Source organism: Caretta caretta, chromosome 1 (genome assembly GCF_965140235.1).
Source record: "Caretta caretta isolate rCarCar2 chromosome 1, rCarCar1.hap1, whole genome shotgun sequence".
In the NCBI taxonomy this organism is placed as follows: domain Eukaryota; kingdom Metazoa; phylum Chordata; order Testudines; family Cheloniidae; genus Caretta; species Caretta caretta.
The window spans coordinates 319,509,598-319,529,184 of NC_134206.1; positions in this window are offsets into that span (position 1 = coordinate 319,509,598).

A 19,587-nucleotide genomic window follows, 5' to 3' on the forward strand; every position below is an offset into this window, starting at 1 on the left:
TTCAAGCCTGAGTCAAGCCAGGACCTGGTGAACCCTATTCTCTGCAGCATAGACCCAACCCCTGCCCTGCCCTGAGTTCTGGGAGTCTGCCAAAATTATCGTACAGTCCCAGGGACCAACTTCCTTTGTCTTCTCTATCCCAAGACTCTCCAGTGAATTCCGCCCTTGGTATAGAGCTTCAGCTCAGTGAGTCAGTGTTTAACCCTTCCATTGTCTTCGGAATACCAACCTGCAAACTCACGATCAGAGAACCTTTTGTGTTTGTGATGGAGACTGAAAGGAAGAAGTCTTTTACAAAGCATGCTGCTTCACAGTCACGGGAGCACATCCAGATTTCGGTAAATCTCTGGTGCAAGGCCAGCAAAACTGGACTTTAGTAAAAGTACCAGAAATGACCGCACATACCAGTGGATAGAGAAGAAGCTGGCAACATTTCAAATTTATCAGACCAGTGGCCTGTGCAGGGAGCAGATTCATTGGCTCTAGACTAAGTACAGGAAAACCAGGGACCAGAATTGCACCTTGTGCAACTTGCTGATTTCATGCCTGTTTTATGATGAGTTTGACTAGTTGCTGGGCACTGCACCAGCAGTGAGCCAATGGTGTGTATGATGACCTAGTAAGCTGGAACAGTGGCCTGCTGGCCTCAGCATCCAGCATGGGGACTGATGGGAGCCAGCGGCAGGCATCTACTGAGGACAGTGAAGTGACAATATCATTTGAGCTAAATTCAACTGGGGTTTGAAATTTTGTCCAGAAATGTAGCAATATGTGTGAGGAGTTGTAAGGAGGATGGCTATGGAGTTGTGTGTGTGTCAATGAAGCCATTTCAGGCAAAGCCATGTGGAAGCTAACACAACATCCTGTTGATTCCTTCATGAATTCTGACCCAATCCTGAGAGCTGAGAGCTGCAAACTTTTCCTGGAGTGGGAACTCCAGATAGGTAGTTACATTTCTGAGAAGGGTGAATTTTCCAGCGCCACTTGCCCACACCACTCATAGATGTGCTGCTTGGTCACTATACATTTTAATATTTTATTTGCATATGTGCAGGTTTCCCACAGCTGCTTGGAAAAACATCTCTCTTTGCCAATCAGGCACCACAAGAACTGCTATGTCCTCCAAAAACATGGAAGGCTTGAAATGGTAGAAAAAAGTTTTTTGGTACGGCCAAGCCCAAGTAGTTCTGCAATTTTTAAAAAACAAAGAACAGCTTACAATTTTTAACTTTCTATTGTCTCTGCATGTCTTTAACTGTGATTAACCAGGCTGTGTCTAGGGAGCTTCTGTGGTCTGAAGCATCCGTCTGACAATATATTGAGGTTTGGTTTGGAAAAGTAACATTTTATGTCCTTGAAATTCCACAAATTCTGCACTGCGCAATTTGAGACAACACCCCTCTATGTCTTGTCCTCTTCTAGGACCCTCAACCTTTACTAGCTGCAGTACCTTCACAGCTCACCCACACTGCAGCAGAAGCCTGGGCCAACGTACTTTCATTTCCATGATGAACATCTGTTTGAAATTCTGGACTGTTCCAGCAATCAGATCCAATGCGAAAAAGAGAGGGACTTTCAGCTAGAGGAAAGGCATGGCTAGAAGGAGGAGGAAAGGCTGAGGTTGCATGCACAGCTTGAGGACAGGGTTTCAGCTTGGGAGCAGGCACTTGCTTCACCATTCCTGGTGCCAAGTGCATGGCAAATGAGGAACGAAGGGAAAGGTGAATGGAGGGCCAGGAGACATGCAATGGTAGGGGGTTTCTGTCTTGTATATGGTTTCACTATTTGTACTTTTTTATACAATTTGTTTTGTTTTCAGAGTCTGTTGCTACTGGTGTAGTAATTGTGGCTGGCCTGCTGGGAAGTGGCTTAATGTTGTACTTTTCTAATACATATTTATAGCTAAAGCTTTTTTATTTTATCAAGAAAGTTTACTGCTTTCAGTGCATCACATCATACAATCTGTATTTAAAATAATAAAGGTAAACACATGATATGGGACAATTAGCAATTAGTAACAAACACTGTTCCTCAATACAGTTAGGTATATAAATCCACACTTCAAACACCTCTTTATATGAATCCATACTCTTAATCAACCCCCCCACCCCTCCATTTGATAAGTGGTCATGTCATTCATAAGAAAATTGCATGGCAATTTACTCCCCATCTCTCCCCAAGCATTGAAACCCCCCACAAGTACATTTATCAAGATACTATTTTCCCTCTCCCACTGGGCCATGCAAGTCCACAATGTGGAAGCACAAAGCATTCCTGACTTCTGCTGCCCAGGTTCCTCCATCTCCAGTCGTAGTAGGCACACTTTCTGGCTAAGTGTACTGATTTAGCGGCCCTTCCTGTCCTAGGTCCATTCAGGGGGAAATGGCTCACTTCAAGCTCCACAAAGAATTGTGAAGAGCACAGCAAGCCATAGTCATGTGGACAACACTGATGACACTGGAATTTGAAGGGCTCTGTAGACATCTCCAATGGGATTTCAATCTGCCAAAAGCACATTCAACAACCATTCTACATCTGCTGAGAGTTTAATTAAACTCTCTTTTGCCAGGACTTCTAAAACCAGGGTATGGTTTCATATGTCAAGTCACAAGGAAGTATGCAGGATCTCCCAGAATAATGGTGGGGACAGTAATTCTGTCATCTGGTGGGAATAGTGTCCCAGCCTGTCCATGAATATAGACTACCAAATGACAAAGAACTGTTGCATCATGAACCTTTCCAGTACAATCCATGTTGACATTCATGCATTAACTTCTGGTCTACAAGAACTTGAATAACAATGGAGTAGTACCTTTCTGGTTTATGTGCTCATGTGCTCCTTGAGGAGGGCAAACTATGGGCACATGAATCCCATCAATGGCCCTGGTGAAATTTGGAAACCCCAATTCTCAAAGCCAGCAGTTACTTCAGGAATATCTTTTTTGCCGGCCACCTTGAGGTAAACCACATGCCTGACTGTCTCAGAAACATCCATCACCATTTTACCCACTGTCAGTTTCCAACACCAAAGTCTTTGACAATGGACCCATTGCAGTTCAGGGTAGCCAGCTTCCACACAGTTATAGTAACCCACTTAAGGACCAGCAATGCCACTCTCATGCTTGTGTCTTTACTGAGGAATTGCAGCAAGCTGCTCACAAATGTCCAGAAATGTAGCTTTCTTCATGCAATGTTATCGACCCCCAGCTGGTCATCCCATGACTGCATGATGAGGTGGTCCCCCTAGTCTGTGCTTGTGGCCTTGCTCCAGAAACACTGTTCTATGTAGTGGGCATCATCGCCTGTATCAAGTGTCATGAGCAGCATCAGCCAGTTCGAGTCTGCCATGTCTGTGTCCTCCTCCATCGTAAGCAATTCTGTTGCCTCTGGCAGATCAGAAAATGCTGCCAAAATGTCCACCAGCATCTCACAGAAGCTCTGCCCATTTCCTGACACAGGAGCGAAAGCACAATTAAGAAAATTCTTCAAAAGGCGCTAGTCTCTATGTTGCTGGCTCCAATAGAGAGGAGTGCACCGACCAAAATGAGTGCTCAGCAGATGTGCTGTTCAAACTTCCTCTTATGTGCAGAGTGGACAGCCAAATTTTCCCACCGTGCCCCACAGTCAAAGGGCTAGGAGGCCAAAGAGTCAGGGATATGGTTGGTTTGACTTAGCTCTTGATGCAGCAGTGTGGACACGAGAGCAACAGGTTTGAGCCCAGGTTAGAGAATTTGCTACATAGCGATCACAATCAGTGTAGACACTCAAGTCCTGGGCTCTCTAACCCAGGGTCAACTAACTTGAGTTCCCCTAATCCTGGGTTTACATTGTAGTGTACACATAAACCTAAGTTTGCTGTCTCTCTCCCAATTTCCAAACGAAAAACGAAAAACTCAGTTTTTCTGTAAAATCAGGCTATCCCCTCTCTGGGCATGTGCAACCCTGGCGTTTCATTGGTCCAGTGGACTGCTCGTCCAGATTACCCTATGCAGAAACCTCCCTGTTAGCCCAGAAGGGATTTCTAGGTCCTTCCCCACCGAGAATGCTGGGAAATGCAGTCAGGGAACCCTGGAAGCCATCATCCTTTGGGTAGGACCCCCTGAAGGTTCAGTTCAGAGCCCCAGGAACTGGCAACTTCCACTTGAGGGTTACAGAGGAAATAAACTTTCAAGGGAGGAGAGATTAAGGAGTCTGTGGTGCAGGTATAGGTTAGGGACTTCCAATCCTATAAATCCCAAGAAATGCGGGAAGGGGAACATCCAGTCTTACAGAGGTGTTGGTTCTCCATGCTGTTTCCTTAGGCCTCTCCTATGCTATCAGCCACCCTGGACCTGAGCAATATGCTGGATAGTAGAGGGTGTAGGCTCAGAGTCATAAGTAAATGTTATTTGAAGCAGAGCTCTGCTGGGACAATTACTGCTTAGCTGAGGCAACGGCTCCTGTCCCTCCTAAACCAGAGTTCCAGGAGAGAGGCTTGCATTTGTTTCCTAAGAGAGGGGATGAGGTCATTAAGGGGTCACTCCCCTTTCCATGCACAACAGGAAAGATCCATTGGAGTCTCCTTCACTCACACTAGTGGTGGGGCATTTGGAGTCCTATTAAATCTAATGCTATTACCTCTGGGGAACGGAAGGCAATTCAGAAGAGTAAAAAGTGTACACTTTGGTAATATAACGGTTTGGTCTCTGCTTCATTAAAAATACACTTTCACCTTCTTGGTTACAAAGATCACTGTTTGCACAAAGAGAAAAGAAGCTGTCTGAAGTTTCTTAATTAAAGGCAATTAGAGGACAAATGAGAAGGGATATGTAAGATGACAAGAAGGGAGGTGTTGATCATTGTGTGAATGTGAGGACAAAAGTTTCTCCCTGCATTTATTGATGGTCTGATATTAGATCTCATTTTCAGCTACGAGAGGACTGACTATGCACACAATGTTAGATGTGCAATCGGGCAGCACATCTCATTTTCACTTCTGAAATGAATTCTACTTCTTTGGGGTTTACATATCACTGACCCTAATTGTATGCTGAAAAACATACTGTAAAAATCTAGCCACATCACTGTAGCAAGACTTAATTCATTTTTAACTGGATTGCATTGCTGTGCAATGTATACTCCCAGCATGTGTTTGTGAATAAAATATACACTGTATACACATAAAGTGTAATGTAAGTATCTCTTTTAAATGAAATGGCACATAGTGTCCTACATGGGAAAAAGTGAAGGACTTTCCTTGAAGTCAGTTGCAAAACTCCCACTAACTTTAATGGTAGAAGGTCAAGCCGTTAGAGGAGAAGAAAAGTAAGCGTCAAGTATGTGTGCAGTAGAGTGTGAAATTGTTCCTCTGTTGTGACTCTTTTCTAATGTGCAATACCCGTTATTCTGTCAAGGGTTGACTTTGTTTTATCCTTAAACACAATGGGGATAAGTTATGACTTGGTTTATGGACCCCCCACAATAGAACAAGAAGATGTAAAAACCCCTCTCACACCCACTCCTATGCATGGGTTTCCTGGACCTTGGGTTTGGGTGTGGAAGAGGTAGGGGGACCATATGTCCCATTTCAGCCGGGACAGTCCCTTTTTTAAGCCCTGTTCCAGCCATCCCTAGTTTTTTGGCAAAAGTGGGCATTTGTTCCTAATCAAGTTGGCAAGAGCAAATGTGCCAAATGCAGGGTGGGAGGCAAAGCTCGGGCAGGGGGCAGGCAGGGCTCAAGTGAGCAGTAATGCTGGCCCCGCGCGGGGAGGGGGGCTCGGGCAAATGGCTTGGGCCAGCCCGGCGTTGGGGAGGGACTTGGGCCAGTCCCACACAGTGTCCCGTTTTCCCTTTGGAAAACATGGTCACCCAGGTAAGAGGGCTGTGCATTCCAGCTTGCCATCCCTAAATTCTATCCTTCACTACTGGGCAAAGATGGGCAGGAACTGGATAGAATTCTGGCAGAGCCCCTTTTCTCTTGTTTTCACAGCTGAGCTGCTGAAAGGGTGTCATAACTTGCTGCTGGTATAAGTCTGCAGCAAATGACTATACTCCAACACAAACCCACATAATAAGAGGGATGTTGGGAAGAATTGTGACTCAGGGATATGTATATCAGAGTCACCATGCCTCCCAGGGCTTTACCTGGAGTGATGCAGTTAGCAAACCACCCCTTTCTCAGAGCTACGCTTAAAGTGCATATAAGAACTAGACTGTGAATTTGTTGGTTGATAGTCTGAGTTTTTATTTAAGCTTTTTTTGACAAGTATGGAGCTGGGGCATTAAGACAAAAGTGCAATGGAGTCCAAGATTAATGTACAAGCTGAATGTATCTTGGAAATCTGTATTATTAGTCTGATTTGCTTGAGGTGTATTGATATGGCTCCAGTAAAATGCCACATTATGAAAAAGTGCCTTTTAGAAGAAGAGACATAGTTGCAGATATGAAATAAGTAAATCTCAGATTATAATAAAACCAATATATTGGTCGCAAGGGTATGTAATAAAAAATGATGAAATTTCTTTTTTTTTTAATTTGACTACCAAATAGGAATATTAAGAGCTATAGTGAGCTTATTGCTGAGTTTCTGCTCACTGTATCATGGAACGAGCATTGGATCACCTTTAGGATTCTCATGTGGCAGGATTGGTTAACTAATCCTGGACCCTTCATTCATATATAACTCTGATTGAAGTCAATGGAACTATCAGTATTAGTATTTTACTTTTTTATTATTTTATTTTGTGCAAGTGAAGGCTCACTTTGGTCTCAGAACAAATAATAAAATGGGAAGAACATATATTTTAAAGGGAAAGTTGCAAAAGGTTGCATATATCAGTATTTTTCACTGAAGTTTCAAATTCTTATTTGTTTTAGTGGGCTGTTCAGCATAGGGTGACCAGGCGTCCCAATATTATTGGGACTGTCCCGATATTAGGGGCTTTGTCTTATATAGGCAACTATTACTATCACCTCCCACCCTGTGAAATAAAAAGTGTCCCAATTTTTCACACTGGCCACCCTACTTCAGCAGTGGGTGAAAACCATCACTGTGCAGGGCGATAGCATGAGGCCTAGACATTACTAAGTCCCACTGAAGCCTTATGTATGTTAGCATAGGTGCCTCTAAGGGCACAGGCCTGAATTTCACCCTAATTTACTATTGATACATGCATAGAATTGTTTATTATCTGTATTCCTTTATCAATAAGGTGCTAAAATGTGTTATATAGTCTAGGGGGGCCGCTGCCCCACTCTGGCATGGAAGGGGTTAAAGCAAGCCAGAGAGTCTGCATAGAACCCCAGCCAATTATGGAAGGGCTTATTGGGAGCCAATCAAGTGTAGGCTTGAAAGCAGACAATCAGGGCCAGGCTAGGCCCTATAAGAAGGCTGGAGGGCAGAGAGGAGTGCAGTGTCTCCCTGGAGGGCAAAGGGAGAAGAAATGGCTCTTAGAGAGAGAGGGGCACATAAGGCAAAGCAGGGTCAGGGTCAGGGTCAGGGTCAGTAGAGGCTAGGAGAGCTCTAGGCTGATGACTGCCAGACTGGGGCCCTGACACAAAAGAGTCAGAGAAGGTGCTGGGGCTGTGGGGAAGGGGCCCAGGGAAGCAGGCAGGAGAGGAGAGTTGGAGGAGGGCAGTAAGTGGCTGCCGCTAGAGGATCTCTTGTTCAGGGCCCAGAGTAGTGGGAGCCCCTGCCCCATTTCCCCCCACACACTTGCCAGGGATGAGTGGTTAAGCCAGACTGCAGTTTTCCCTTGGAGGAAGGGGCTAGACTGAGGACTGCCGTAAGCCACTGAGATGAGTGATAGAACCAGAAGTTGCCAGCCCCCCGGAAGTGGGGGAGAGCCACTGGCGTGGGCACACCCGGAGGGCAGTGTCCAGAAGTGGACGCCGTGGTTCGGGAGTGACGTGGTCCAACTGTGAGGACAGTGGAGACCGAGAGACTAATGGGCGAGCCACCACGAGTGACGGTGCACTGCTGAAAGAGCTAATTCCCAATGAACCAGCAGGAGGCACCGCTGTGGTGCATCCAACACCATTACATTCCCATTAAAATTATCTTCCTGTTTCTGATACACTGTCGTTTGCAACAGAAATTATTGAAATAGAAATGTGTTTGCACCAATTTAGTTTTGAGATATTCATTTATCCAGCCAGGGCTTGAAATGGGATATCTCTCAACAGTTTGCTAAGCCAGTACCTTTTCTGAAGCTGCCCTTATCTGTCCTTTAATTTTCCGTTTTCATCTTTTTTTTTTAACAAACTAGTCTCTACCCTTTATGATTGAAGAAAACCTTAGAAAAGTCAACTGACCATAGCAATAATATCTGCTTCAGGGTTCAGAGAGCCTAAAACAGAAAAGCTGAGTGATGTGAATGGTCTATTAATCTCCATAGGGTGTTAAAGCTGATAAATTAAAATGGCAACATTGTTAACTGTTTCATTGCTGATCAAAACAGAAGAGTAGAGGGAGAAACGTATAAAAATCTTCACTATTTATTGAATGATTTCTGATTTTGGCATCAGAATGGCAGTTGGGAGATGATCAACTTTTCCCCTCTACTTGCTGCCCCACTTAACCTCCTCCCAATCTGACCTACTGAGCCAATCAGCCACAAAAGCGGAGTGGAGCAGAGCTTAAAGATATGTCTGAAATCCATTGAACCCAGGAGAGCATCCAAGCCCCCATCAGTGGGGAACTTAGCAGAGCCAGTTTGCAATTTGCAATTTTGATTTTGCAGGAAAATTTGAATTTTTGACACTTGTTTTAATTCCAGATGGAAAGAAATACATACTTTCAAATGTCCTGTGCATTTGGAAAACTCATTTTTTGGGAAAAAAATGTTTTGGAATGTTGAAAATGGTGTTTTATTTTTTTTTAAATATTATTTTCACATAATAATATTATTTCCATAATATGCACTGTTATTAAGATGTCTTAATATGGCACAATATAAAAGTTGGAATATTTTTTTTTCATTTTAAAAATAATTAAAAACAGCTGCTACTTAGTACTGACTGAAACTTCTTGCTTCCGTTCTAAATCAGTGTCTCCTTTTTGCATTGTACATTAAACAGCCTTTGTATCTATTAACGACATGTCAGGAAATAATGTGAATAAAAACATAAAAAATTAAAAGAATAAAATATTTTTGAATTTATGAAACAAAATTTAAATTCTAAAACAAATTTTCCAAAAATGGAAGGGGAAAAAAAACCCCAAAACAAAACAAAAGTGGGGAATGTATATGCTTCAGTTTCAGTTGAAACTACATATTCCATCAAAAAATGTTGAAACAAAAAGTTTGCATCCAGCTCTCGAATGGAGCCCAGCAGGGTACTGAAGTGTCAGTGAGGTGGAGTCAAGTACCATATTTGCAATAGTGCCAATGGCACCATAGAAGTGGGCCCACACTAAAAAAAAGCCCTGCCCCCCACACTCAACCTGCACTCCACCCCAAGGCCCTGCCTGCCACTCACTTCTCTCCTCCCCCACATGTGCTTCTTTCTCCTCCTGCCCCCCTCCTGCCCCCTGTGCGAGCGGCAGGCAGTGCCTCAGGGGAAAGAGGCCGAGCAGGGGTCAGGTCTCTGGGCAGAGTTGGGGGCAGGGCCATCGGCTGGGTGCCGGGCGCACAAAAGGTTAATCTGGCCCTGGTGGAGTCTAGTTCCTACCTTTGAGTGCATGCAGGATTACATTTTGGAACTTCTGCACAATCTAGTAGGTGTCTCTCTTTGTCTCAAATGGATAGTAGATTACCATGGCTTTTTCTCTGCATGATTTAATTCCTGAATTTGGTATTCCTGACAGTCTTACCATTGTCTTCCTAAAAGTATAGTTTTAGGACATCTTAGCTAATACCCTTGAAGTAACCTGTTAAAACCACACATGTCTTATCTACAGTAGGATTGTAGCATTTTAACTAATGAGTTTAAAATACATCTTTTATTAGCTGTATAGGTGTGGTCTAAGTGAATTAAACATCATACACCAAGTTGGGCCAGTAAAGAAAACTTACTTGTTAATTGTCATCTTTACCTACAGCTGCTGCCACCTGCTTCTTCTTCTTCTTCTTCTGCTTCATCAACTAACAAAAGCATTTAGTAGCTCAATTCACATTTTACCATTTTGAATTCACTTTCACATTTGACAAGTGTTCAGCAGGAGTGCCATATGTGGGAATGAGGTGGAAATCAGGAGAAGGAGACTAAAGCAAATGTCAAAGGTAATGTTTCAGTGCTTCATTTAAGAGGATAAGCCTTTCTCTGTGTCCTTCCTTAAAAATGGTCTTGCTGCAAAATTTGTGTTTATTTTAAACTTATAAATAACTGGGATGGCTTTATTTTCTTATGTGCATATCTATTACTGGCATATTATTTACACTCTCAGTGAATCACTAAGACTTTTATCCTCCTATCTGTGACCCTTCTGCCAGGCCGAGTTGATAGCAGCAAGGGCCAGGTTCAGTATACAGGGGTTCCCTCTCATCAAAGCAAATGCAAAACTGGCTTGAGCCCCCACCCAGTGACCTGGGAAAATCTTACACAAACCCCTGGGCGCCTCAAAGAGGCAATACTTCCCCTCTCGTAAGCACAGAGTATTGGTGTAGCAGAGAATCTTTAATAACGTGAGGTAAATGACATCAGCATTAAATTGGGAAAACACCACAACTAGGGTTCATCAACCAAACCATGAGTAAAGACCCACCCCAGCAAATTGGGCCACGTCCTTTCCCTCGGGTTCTTAAGTCCCACAACCCAAACGCCACTTGAGTCCAGCAATCCAAAAATCACCCAAAGTCTAAAAAGTCCAACGGCCCCAAAAGTCCAGCCCAAAAGTTCATCTGCAGAGTGTTACTCCCCAGTCTGGGTAAAAATGTGCGTGTGTGTGGGGGGGAAGAGGTAAGGGGCACCTTATGTGACCTGAAGCTGACTGCCCCACAGGGCTTCACTCTGATCCGCTCCACAAGCCGCTCCGCTCCACCAGCCGTCCCATGAACGGCTCCGCTCCGCGTCACCCAACCAGCTCCCGCCATCCCATGAACTGCTCCACCAGCCCATCTACAAACAGCTCCGCTGTGCTCAGAGCTTCAGGGTCCCCACTACTTGACACAGTGCTCAGTGATTTCAGCTTGCAGTAGTGGGAGCCTTAGTGCTGGTGCACCATATGGCCAAAGTGAATTCAGCACAGTACCTGGACTCTTAATAGACCCAAAATTAGTTCTGATATTTGACAATGGAGAGAGACAGAGGTGCAACTGATATTTCAGGCCCTCACAAAGGGGTCCACAGCACCAGGTACTAATACCTGTCTTAAGCCTCTCTCAATTGACAGAGTTTTGGAACCCATGTCCCTTGCCTAGCGAGTACTACTTAGTTGATGGCAAGTCCCTCCATCATAACAAAAGACCAAGTACAGTTCCACTGTCCTTGATTCCCATAATCAGGGTAATAACAATTTATTCTTCCTGCCCTAATAACAGAGACACTGGGGATCCCACAGCAGCCAAAGTGACCATTTGGGCAGCTATGGCCTCATTCTAGGTGGGGTGGGTGTGCCTATGCAAATGAGATTGGCTCCTGAAGTTCTTTTCCACAACTTGCCACACCTCACCACCAGATGTCAGGGTGGAGCTCATCCTGACTCTGCTTACATCTCCACAGAGCATGTTTATGAATAATAAAACTGGAATTGCATTGACTTTAAGTAGGAAGAGAAGTGTGTGTATATGTAAGTAAGCCTTTTCTCTCCTGCCTACCGAGTTGATGTGTCACAGGCAGAATGCTCATTTCAGGGTTCCCTCTCCTTTCATTTGTAAGGCCCGTAAGCCCTAGTTTGTTTTATGCTATATCACCATAGGGTTCACCTGAGAATTCTCAGTGAGTCAGATTTTCTTCCTGTTGTTTAATATTTGAGCCCCAGGTAAAACTCCTAAGTAGACTCACTCGGTGCTGAATTATCACAGCTGTAGAATGACAAGAAGCATGCCAATTTGTTACTAATGAGTAGAGCACTTTGTTGTGATACAATGTGTAATCCTTCTACCAGGTGGTGTCAGCAGAAAATAGAGTCTGGTCGAATCATAGAATCATAGAATACCAGGGTTGGAAGGGACCTCAGGAGGTCATCTAGTCCAAACCCCTGCTCAAAGCAGGACCAATCCTCAACTAAATCATCCCAGACAGGGCTTTGTCAAGCCTGACCTTAAAAACCTCTAAGAAAGTAGATTCCACCACCTCCCTAGGTAACGCCACCCTCCTAGTGAAAAAGTTTTTCGAAATATCCAACCTAAACCTCCCCCACTGCAACTTGAGACCATCACTCCTTGTTCTGTCATCTGCTGCCAATGAGAATAGTCTAGATCCATCCTCTTTGGAACTCCCTTTCAGGTAGCTGAAAGCAGCTATTAAATCCCCCTCATTCTTCACTTCCGCAGACTAAACAATCCCAGTTCCCTCAGCCTCTCCTCAGAAGTCAGGTGTTCCCGTTCCTTAATCATTTTTGTTGTCCTCCGCTGGACATTTTCCAATTTTTCCACATCCTTCTTGGAGTGTGGGACCCAAAACTGGACACAGTACTCCAGATGAGGCATCACCAATGTCGAATAGAGGGGAACGAGCACGTCCCTCGATCTGCTGGCAATGCCCCTACTTATACATCCCAAAATGCCAGTGGCCTTCTTCGCAACAAGGGCACACTGTTGACTCATATCCAGCTTCTCGTCCACTGAAACCCCTAGGTCCTTTTCTGCAGAACTGCTGCCTAGCCATTCGGTCTCTAGTCTGTAGCAGTGCATGGGATTCTTCCTTCCTAAGTGCAGGACTCTGCACTTGTTATTGTTGAACCTCCTCAGATTTCTTTTGGCCCAATGCTCTAATTTATCTAGGGCCCTCTGTATCGTATCCCTACTCTCCAGCATATCTACCTCTCCTCCCAGTTTAGTGTCATCTGCATACTTGCTGAGGGTGCAATCCACACCGTCCTCCAGATCATTTATGAAGATATTGAACAAAACCGGCCAGAGGACCGACCCTTGGGGCACTCCACTTGATACTGGCTGCCAACTAGACATGGAGCCTTTGATCACCACCCATTGAGCCCGACAATCTAGCCAGCTTTCTACCCACCTTGTAGTGCATCCATCCAGCCCATACTTCTTTAACTTTCTGGCAAGAAAACTGTGGGAGACTGTACCAAAAGCTTTGCTAAAGAAAAGGAACAACATGTCCATTGCTTTCCCCTCATCCACAGAGCCAGTTATCTCGTCATAGAAGGCAATTAGATTAGACTTGCCATTGGTGAATCCATGCTGACTGTTCCGGATCACTTTCCTCTCCTCTAAGTGCTTCAGAATTGATTCCTTGAGGACCTGCTCCATGATTTTTCCAGGGACTGAGGTGAGGCTGACTGGCCTGTAGTTCCCAGGATCCTCCTTCTTCCCTTTTTTAAAGATGGGCACTACATTAGCCTTTTCCCAGTCATCCGGGACCTCCCCCGTATGCCATGAGTTTTCAAAGATAATGGCCAATGGCTCTGCAATCACATTCGCCAACTCCTTTAGTATTCTCGGATTCAGCACATCCGGCCCCATGGACTTGTCCAGCTTTTCTAAATAGTCCCGAACCACTTCTTTCTCCACAGAGGGCTGGTCACCTCCTCCCCATGCTGTGCTGCCCAGTGCAGTAGTCTGGGAGCTGACTTTGTTCGTGAACACCGAGGCAAAAAAAGCATTGAGTACATTAGCTTTTTCCACATCCTCTGTCACTAGGTAGCCTCCCTCATTCAGTAAGGGGCCCACACTTTCCTTGACTTTCTTCTTGTTGCTAACAGACCTGAAGAAACCCTTCTTGATACTCTTAACACCTCTTGCTAGCTGCAACTCCAGGTGTGATTTAGACTTCCTGATTTCACTCCTGCATGCACGAGCAATATTTTCGTACTCTTCCCTGTTCATTTGTCCAATCTTCCACTTCTTGAAGCTTCTTTTTTGTGTTTAAGATCAGCAAGGATTTCACTGTGAAGCCAAGCTGGTTGCCTGCCATATTTCCTGTTCTTTCTACACATTGGGATGGTTTGTCCCTGTAACCTGAATAAGGATTCTTTAAAATACAGCCAGCTCTGCTGGACTCCTTTCCCCCTCATTTTATTCTCCCGGGGATCCTGCCCATCAGTTCCCTGAGGGAGTCAAAGTCTGCTTTTCTGAAGTCCAGGGTCCGTATTCTGCGGCTCTCCTTTCTTCCTTTTGTCAGGATCCTGAACTCGACCATCTCATGGTCACTGCCTCCCAGATTCCCATCCACTTTTGCTTCCCCTACTAATTCTTCCCAGTTTGTGAGCAGCGGGTCAAGAAGAGCTCTCTGCCCCTAGTTTGTTCCTCCAGCACTTGCACCAGAAAATTGTCCCCTACACTTTCCAAAAACTTCCTGGATTTTCTGTGCACCGCTGTATTGCTCTCCCAGCAGCTATCAGGGTGATTGAAGTCTCCCATGAGAACCAGGGCCTGCGATCTAGTAACTTCCGTTACTTGCCGTAAGAAAGCCTCATCCACCTCATCCCCCTGGTCTGGTGGTCTATAGCAGACTCCCACCCTGACATCATCCTTGTTGCTCACACTTCTAAAATTAATCCAGGGACACTCAGGTTTTTCTGCAGTTTCATACCAGAGCTCTGAGCAGTCATACTGCTCTCTTACATACAGTGCAACTCCCCCACCTTTTCTGCCCGGCCTGTCCTTCCTGAACAGTTTGTATCCATCCATGACAGTACTCCAGTCATATGAGTTATCTCAACAAGTCTCTATTATTCCAATCACATCATAATTCCTTGACTGTGCCAGGACTTCCAGTTCTCCCTGCTTGTTTCCCAGGCTTCTTGCATTTGTGTATAGGCACTTGAGATAACTTGCTGTTTGTCCTGCTTTCTTAGTGTGAGGCAGGAGCCCTCCCCTCTCGTGCTTTCCTGCTCATGCTTCCTCCCGGTATCCCACGTCCCCACTTACCTCATGGCTTTGATCTCCTTCCGCCGGTGAACCTAGTTTAAAGCCCTCCTCACTAGGTTAGCCAGCCTGCTTGTGAAGATGCTCTTCCCTCTCTTCTTTAGGTGGAGCCCAACTCTGCTTAGAACTCCTCCTTCTTGGAACACCATCCCATGGTCAAAGAATCCAAAGCCTTCTCTCCGACACCACCTGCGTAGCCATTCGTTGACTTCCACAATTCGACAATGAATTGATCTTCTCATCAATTTTGGTTGTAGATCTGATCCATAAAGGAGGACAGGCATGATACTGGTGTTAAACATTCAGTGCTAATCATACTATTTTTTTATATCTTTCAAGTTTATGAAAGTTTTCTGTTGCTTTTGATATTCATTGTTTGACACCTATCATTGTGTCACCATCATTGCACATCTCACTCACTAGAAAGGTAAAATGACTTACTTCTTCTAGTGTTTCTTCATCTGCTCTAGAGCTACCAATACATCTGGTTTACATCTTGCTCTCTCCTTCCATCAGGAAGCAACTAAGTATTTTTAAACTCTAGGGCTTGAGTACATTGACAATACAATGTTCTTTTGTGAAAAAAACGTCAGGAAAATGTCCTATAATTTTTAGCCCTGCTTATCTCCTGCTCTTTCTCCATAAAATACTTCCCATTTTCTCCCAGAAAGATTCCACTCCCAATGATTTATTCAGACTCTGGACCTGTTAACAAAGGTTAAATACCAATCAGGAGCAGAAACATAGCTGACCAGCCAGACAGCTTGAATACAGCGTGATCCTCCTGCCAATACTTAAATCAATAGATTGAACAGGTCTGAGCACTCTATTTTTATTTAATAAAGCAATATGTTGCTAAAGAAGATTATTAAGATGAGGCCCAAGATGAGATTTACTTTAAGTGACATCAGGACTTCATGCATATTCTTTGAGATGTTTCCTGTTGTCCAGTGAACTTTCCACTTAATGCCACCTTTTGTTCTAGATCATTGCAATCGCAAGAGATTTCTCTCTCCATAAATTCTTGATTCTTGAAAAAAGTAATTAAAATATAAATGTTTCAGAGTTTTTTATATCTCTTGTCTAATGCTCCTTTTGACCTTGATAATTTAAATTTGTTTAATTTCCATGAGGTCTTATTTGGTTTCTGTGAAATGCATAGGCTTTTTTCATGGAGAGATGCCAGAAACCAATTAATGCTATCAAACAGGCTGTTTCAAATGTGAAACTTTTGCTGCCCCTTTACAGTGAAATTTCTCATTAATATAGTTGTGTAGCTCATTCAAATCAGTGTAAAATACAACTCATTTTAAATTAAGGTGCTGGCAAAGAATTCATATTTTTCCCCATAAACAAGTTTGATTTGATGCCATCAATACTGTTGGAATTGAGCTGCCATTCATTTGTTAGTGCTATTTAGTTAAAAAATCTTCCAAAAAAGAGAGCATATTTCTTGCTTGTTTTTTTTAAATTGGATGAAATGTTAAAAAAAAAAAAATGAAACGATGCTGAAGTGTATTTTAGAATCTAATTAAAAGCTTTGATGTGGATTTGTTTGAAACATGAACTTACTTATACATTTGTTTAAGTATTATGCAAAGCTTTTGTTTTTCCTGGAGAGGGGGTTGAAAATGGCATATATTTTATTTAGGTTATAAAATTTTTAATATCTTAGGCCATCATGATTTTTTGGTATGTTATTGGCAAGATTTTTGGTACCTCTTTAGATGTTTAAGGCAGGTCTAAATCTCTTTTTCTATGTACACGTGTTATATTATTGATCTTATGGCTTTATAATTCTAATGACAGATTTTAGAAGATTATGGATGTGACAGTGCCTAGCCAGCCTGAGATTAATTTTACCTACTGTGCAAATATTGTTGATTTAATATGCAGTATTTTGTATTTGTGCTGCTTTAAAATACTCTGATTCAGAAGTAGAAGTGTAAGCTAATTGAGACCTGAAAGCCAGTTCAGATTATATGAGTAAGTACTAGAATTCAGGATAAATCTCATTTTGCACATAGATGGTGTAGTCAGGTGCAGTGGGACTGAATTGTTCTTTGTTCTCTAACTACTTTACTGGTTATATATACCTCCGTGATAGCTGCAAAATACCAAAGTGAGACAGTGTCAATGGAAGACTTAAATGGTTGTTGGTTGCAAATGGTAACATACTCTAAAAATGTTGTACATGCACCACAATCTACCAGTGTTGTGGCCACTTTCATAAGAGGCACCCAACAGCTACAGCAAACTCATAGCACTTATGGAAAGGAGCTGTAATTTTGACAGACCACAGTGATACCATTGTGGGTTTGCTTGCCATTTGGGTTTGCTTGCCATTCAGACATTTATTTGTCTTTACGGGAGAAAACTACAACCTGAATTAATGGCTACTTAAGCAGACGTCCTAGTGATTCTTTAGTTAATTAAAATTTATTCAGCGCTTCCCTTCTGATCTTACTACAAACCCACATAACTTTAAAAATACGAGAAAGATTAAATTAAAAAGAAAACAGGGGGATCTGTTTTCTGATAATGGTCAAAGCCAGAGGTGATACATAGGAGGGACACTGGGGGTCAAGTGCTCTGCCTCCCAGCCAGGTTCTCTCCGGCAGAAGTGGCTCCACCCCACTCCCCACCCGGCCGGGAAAGCAGCCAAATGTGGGGGGAGGTGGAAGGCTCAGGGAGAGAAGGACAGAAAGCCCCTCACACCCTGCAGATAACGTGGGGTGGGGAAAGAACTGCAGCCCCAGGCTGGGCACAGGCAGGAGGGGTCACAGGGCAGAGGAGACATGTGGGGCGGTCCTTTAAAGCTCTCCTTTAGCTTGTGCTCCCTCCCCCCCAGCATGGGGAGGCACTACTTGTCTATGGTCAAAGCTGTTTCAATATATCCCATTTTGGATATGTCTCTGGATTTGTTAACACAGCCAACTTACAGTATTGAAGCGTGCTTGCTGCCTCTTGGTCTTTTTGTAGCTCTGGTGAATGTCCATGGGTACTACTTTGGTGAAAAATTTTACTTTGCTGTCAGTGTAAAAAAGCCACTTGAGCTACGGAATATGAACACTACCAATAATGGGTCATGTAGGGCTGGGTAATATCATGAGAGAACTCAATTTTCATTAAACTAAAGTGGCTCATTATTAAAGCAACAATTTAAAGAACAATTACAAGTGTAAGCAGTTCCCAGCTATCTGCACACAGATTGACTCCCTGCTGCCTCCTCCAAATTCTTTTCCCGTGCAACCCAATCATCTCCCTCTATATTCCATGTGGGAGGCTACAAATAGCAGACCTGGCAGCTTGTTACTCCTTTCTCTTTATCCATGAGTTCTTCATTAAACAACCCAGAAGTGGTTTTCTAAAAATAAGGGGAATAATCCTCACCACATGGAACTCAGGGGCAAAACCATTGACTTCAGATGGGTCAAATTATAACTGAAGAATTCAAACTACTTGCAACTTGAGTTACAGGGGAGATTATTGGTAGCAATCTAAGCATGTCTGTTATAACATGAATTCCTTGCATCTATTCTCTCTCACACACTCATGCACAAAATCTTGGTTAAGGCTAAGATATGTAAGTAATTACATATCAGTAATTTACGGATAAAATTCCTTACAAGGACGTTAAAGTTGTTGTTCTTAATAACAAGACCATGAAGTACTCTAGAGCCAATAACTCTTGTTATTGCAAGACCTTGGAAGCGCTGGAACTGGTGATATTCATTTCTCAGTGAGAGTTGTGCAAAATCTGCTGGTAGACAAAAATGGCTAGGAGAGGGGATAGAGGGTTGAAGTGAAACACGTTGGCTGAAGCATTTTACACACACAAGGTGCTTAATACAAGAGATGGGTCAAAATCAAAACCTTGGATTCAAACAATTACAAACACTGAATGCATCTGATGAAGTGAGCTGTAGCTCATGAAAGCTTATGCTCAGATAAATGTGTTAGTCTCTAAGGTGCAACAAGTCCTCCTTTTCTTTTCTGCAAACACTGGAGGGATTCAGAATCCAAACGTGGATCTGAATTTTATAGCTGTCCCTGATCTCTCTAATAGACTGAATCAAAAATCCTGATTTGAATACCCCTGAATATTGTATATAATTTATGGTGTTAGAGGGAAGTCAGGCATCAGAACTGAAGTGTGCAGTTTATTACAATCCCCATTTACAAATGTGGGAAAAATAAGCACTTAGGAACAGCTTCTGCCACTCTTACTCATGTTGAATAGCACCCTACTTCACCATTAGTCCCATTGATTCTGATGGTCCTGCATAAAAAGGTTCTCCTCATCATGAGGATCCGGCTGTAATCAGGAGTTATAGAATTACACTTACCGGAAAAATACTGCAGATAGTTTAAAAAACAAACAAAAACCCCACTTCAGAACAAAACTACTTGTAGATTTTAACAAGTGTATGTAACCCATGTGCCAGGTGGAGTCAGCAGCAACAAGGGCCAGTTTCAAGAGCTATGGGTCCCTCTTAACAGTACAAACCAGAACCATTTTAAGGCCTCATCCAGTAATCTGGGGAAATTAAACACTACCTCTGGGCACCTCTAAGAGGCAGTACTTTGCCCCTGAAAGCATTGAGTCTATGT